General features: G+C 35.4%; 1 long non-coding RNA gene across 1 annotated transcript; it reads left to right on the forward strand.

Annotated features, from left to right (window-relative positions):
• The first annotated feature begins 218 nt into the window (after positions 1-218).
• LOC129771557 (uncharacterized) lies at positions 219-1,312 on the forward strand. Its single transcript, XR_008742405.1, has 3 exons — positions 219-330; positions 385-425; positions 540-1,312. It is a non-coding gene; the product is annotated as an uncharacterized LOC129771557 (long non-coding RNA).
• Positions 1,313-4,986: the final 3,674 nt, after the last annotated feature.

The following is a 4,986-nucleotide window of genomic DNA, read 5'->3' on the forward strand; positions in this document are numbered from 1 at the left end:
CTTTCGCGTTTTGGTACAGTTTTTTATGAATGGAAAGAACAGTTCTACATAACATCTCACACTTTTTTATACATGCTTTGGCATATGCCTCTAATGTACGAAAGAGTGAGTGAACTGCTCAAAAGAACTATTTCACTTAAGTGAACGGTTTGTCACTGAAGGGTTCATTAAGGTGAACCGTTTTGCCCATCTCTAGGGCAAACTAGTGCGACACTGAGTGCGAAACTGAGTGAATAAAAAACAAAAACGGTTTGACAGCAGTTAGTGCAGCACTGGGGTTGAAACTGAACAAAAACGAATTCTCTATAATGGAAGCGAAGCGATACGGAGGTAAACATTTGGATGTATTATGATTCATTTTACCTAATTATTTTCCTTTTTCAGCTTAAAATAGTAGAAATCCATAGCAACGGTTTGACGCAACCGTAAGTGTTTAGATAAACTAAACATAAGAGGCCAAAAACGGCGGATGTCGCTGTGCACAATTGATTGATGATTCGATTATTGTTTGATTTTTCCCCGTATTCTATTATCCACAGATCGCAACCAACAGCAGCAATGGATCTCCTCTCGATCGATTCGTTTTTCCAGGAAACGATGGATATCAGTTGGGCCAATCGTGCCGTCAGCAGCGAGGAAACCAACAACAACCGTTTTACACTGAGCAATCAACAGCTACCGATTCGGACAACATCGACTCGGATGGAAGTAACAGCAACACCGCAAATTGTCGGTGTTATTCCATATACTGTCTGCAGCAAAAACTCCACTAGCTGATGAACGATATGCTATTGGTATTGGTATTGGTATTGGACAATCGATAATAATCACATCCAATGTGCAGCGGTTCGAAGCTAACATGTAGCTGAGTGGAGAATTTCTTATCAAATTTAAAGAACAAGTATTACCAATTTTGATCCACAATAATCAATCCGCATGTGACTGAACTGAATGATTTTTTCACTATGCAGCTTCCATTTGGGATTTCCAGTAAAAATAGGTAAATTCTCAATTATTTTTAAAATATTTGGCACTATGTTACGCAATTCGTTCTATTTTATAAAAATACCGCTATTCCATGTGTTGAACGCGGTTATCATATTTGGCAACGTATTCGAATAAGAGACACCCGTGACCAGTGTGAGCCACATCAAAGAAAGCGAAGAGTTCTGTTTGACATTTGTGCCTACCAATTTTTTTTTCGTAGGATGTACCAATGAAAATAAAAAAGGGTAGAAAATAACTAGAATTGGTAATATTTACCAAAAAATTGGTCATATATACTAAATTTTCCTCTCAGTGTAATGCTTCTGCCTTATACCCCTTATACCAGGGACAGACATACAGCTGTACTTGCGTTGTACGGGTACCATCGTACCATGACAGACATACTTTGGTTGTACATTGTACCGTATGTCAAACTGACAATCAGATATTTTTCCAATTTCCACCACATATTTCAATGAAAAAGGTTTTTATTTAGTGTCTAAACTATCAAACACAACAAAAAAGTTTCCAATCTGAGTTATTAACTTAAAAGAAAGTCAATGAAAAGAACGTTTATCAAGTGATTTGATTCTGCTTGTTCATGCTACCCACCACTAACCGTCTATGGCGCTGCGCACAGTACAACTGTAGCCATGTACAGCGGTAAAACAGGTCGGTACAGGTACAGCGATTGTACCGAGTTGCTGTACATGGTGACAGACATACAATTTTCGAAGTACAACGCAAGTACAGCTGTATGTCTGTCATTATTATTATACAGTATTATACCAGGGACAGACATACAGCTGTACTTGCGCTGTAAGAGTACAGCGTTGTACAGGTACCAGGGGATAGTAACTTCAAGCAAAAAAGTGGGGCCGATTCGAGATTGCTTTTATGCTAATGGGCGCCTTACACGATCAACCGGATTGACAATAAGTGTCTTCAATATCGTGACAGCTAGGCTTTCAACATCTGATCTAACCTCAATCAATATTTTTCCACCTTACACGGTCAATATCGCCCTCAACCCGAGACAACGAAAATATCCGCGATGGCTAGCGGCGACATTCGAGTTTGGGATCCAAACTATTCTCTATCAGATTAGAAGGCTAAAAGGCAATTTTCAATTGGTAAAATTTGAATGAAAATATCTACTTGGTATTATTTAATAAGTTGAAGCGCGTAGTCCTAACCTTAACTTAACCTACTTCCTCTGAATTTTCAGATATTCCTACTAAACAGTATTATTATAATATAACGTCAATTTCAGACATAATTTTTGTATGGGATTTTTTCACCACTTGCAGAAAAAAAAAGTGATTTGCATTCACATAGAATACTAATTTGATTCGTAAAAGTTAATTTTCATTCATAATTTACACTTTAGAATTCGGTTTTTCTTCTCAAAAATACATCATAATACTCGTTTCACAAATACAGACTGTTCCTTTCAGTTTCAGAGATGCCAGATTATTTTAGTTTGCCAAAATATATGCAAGTTATTTTATCTGCAAGCAAATGTTTTTATTCCATAAATGAGACTATGACAGTAGAACCCCGATTATCCGCGAGCGGGTGATCCGCCCTGCGGATTATTCGTGACTGCGAGTTCCATAGTAAATCAATAGGCCTTTCCGGAATTTGTTAGTGAGTGGTAGGCCCATGCTCTTTTGTTGTGGTCATGGCTTTTACATTATTTAGCCACTGGTGTACACGACCTTATAGATGGATAGTTGATTGATTTTTGTATTGATAGAACATAGTTTTTATGTTGAAACATCTCTTTTCGTGTTTGCATTTTTTTGTCCTTTAATGGGTCATCGCGATATTCGTTAATCGCGGTGAGTTTGCCCGACTATTCCGCGGATAATCGGGGTTCTACTGTAGCTTGAATTAACACATGATGTTTTTTCATCTGTGATTTCCCCAGATCTTCTCATTCTCCAAATTTTATAGCGGAGTGTGAAGAAACACACAACCCGCTCACTAGCGCAAAGAATGACCGAGTTCAACGTTAAAAAATTCCTAAAACGTTGTTAAGTTTCATCCACTCTCTCACCATCACATTGTCAGTTTACTTTGAAGTTTTGATTTGTATCGTGAAAAGTACCGTATTTTGCTATTCAAAGTATCGGTTTTCCAAACCAAAAGCTTCCATTTATGATTCCTACAATTTCAGTAGTTTATAAATTTTAATTGCAATCGCAAAAAAGACTAACAAAAATTAAATGTGCGCTTGCATATCTGGCAACTCAGTCTGGAAGTCCGTGAGGTAAAACGTCAACATCATGCATCTATATGAAATGTCACGATATTGATGCTCGAAAATCAGAAAATCCGGATTTCTGCGTCGTCGGCCATGTTCAGCTGTCATTATGCTCTCAAACGTCATCATATTGTCAATAAAGTTGACCGTGTAAGGTCCGCTTAAGATAAGATCAGACAATAGGGGGTCTTTTACGGACCAAATTTCTGTCAGATACGGACCAAATTTCTGTCAGTCGTTCTGATTTCTGATTGGTCGATTTCGATAAATTTTGTAAACAAAGTCGATTTTTCCAGTGTTGCCAATAAAAATAAATTACGTTGGGTTTGTATTGAATTTAGAAAAAAATGAATTTAATTGATATTACGATACTTAGTTTAGAGGAAATGTGAAGGAATTGTATACACGTTTTACCTAATTATTTTGTTACTATTATATATATATATATATATATATATATATATATATATATATATATATATATATATATATATATACATCCATTTCATGTCAAACCGATATAGTGCTCCTCAGATTTCCATGAAAAGTGGTAGTTTCTTTCTTTATTGCAAAATATTAGACCCGTATTTTTTATTTTTTCGTTAGGGTGACCTTTTCTTATTTTAGGGTGGTCCGAAAAATCATTTTTTCAACTTTTTCCTAAAAGTGCCTTTTTTAAAAATTCATAACTTTTGAATCACTGAACCGATTTAGATGATCGATATATCAAATTGAAGCCAATTAATCTTTTTTGGAAAAATATTAGGCTTGCCAAGAAATCGAATTTTGTTTTCGTAACTATTGATTGTAGTTGTTTTTTGTTATTTTTATGTTTTTTGTTTTTTTGTTTTTATATTTTATGTTTTTTCTTGAAAGCTGAGGATTTATTACATAACATATCTCGATATCAGATAGGCCTCGTCTATGCTCATTTCGTCTAGAACCAATCCGCAGTCCTTTTCTTCAACCGACATTGTGGAGACTTTATGTTGTAGCAGCTCGAATATATCTTCAAGAATACCTACAAAATATCATTTCATATATTAACATGCGATGAGACATATGATTATAATTACATACCAGGACTGAAACGAACTCCTTCAATTTGGCGTAGTAGAGTCCTCGTGGATGGGAACGGGAAGCCTTTTTGAATAAGCTTGTCGTATCCACCTTGACATGCAAACCGAATTTGTAAATTTTCCGTAATCGTTTTATTGGACCAACGTTTCACTTTTTTAACCTCTCCTGTTAATAGCTTAATTTGATCTTCTCTGAAAAGCTTCTTCAAGGGTTGTTTTCCACGAATTCTCGAGGTCAGATATCCGCATTTTTTCTTCCATTGTTTTACAATTCTATTAACGGTTACATCAATATAAAATATTAGAAAATAACATATTTTTTGACACACTACCTTTTCAGCTTGGAAATTTGATGTTTCAAACGAAATATTTCTTCCTGTAGTTGTTTATCTCCTTCATATACGTCAACCAAATCATAATTGTTCTCAATACTTTGTATCTCTTCCCATTCCTCATTCGCGGATGCAGCTAAGGTCGGAATTTTCGTAACTCCATTTTCATTGTATTTCCCATCAACAAAATGAGCCTGTATATATACTAGTATTAGGATATGTTTTAGAATTAGTTTTTAATACTTACGCTACATATTCTTGTACTTGATTTGATTTCAAAGAATGGAACTTCTAATTCACTGTTCACGCAAAATCGAAT

This window comes from Toxorhynchites rutilus, chromosome 2 (assembly GCF_029784135.1).
Source record: "Toxorhynchites rutilus septentrionalis strain SRP chromosome 2, ASM2978413v1, whole genome shotgun sequence".
In the NCBI taxonomy this organism is placed as follows: domain Eukaryota; kingdom Metazoa; phylum Arthropoda; class Insecta; order Diptera; family Culicidae; genus Toxorhynchites; species Toxorhynchites rutilus.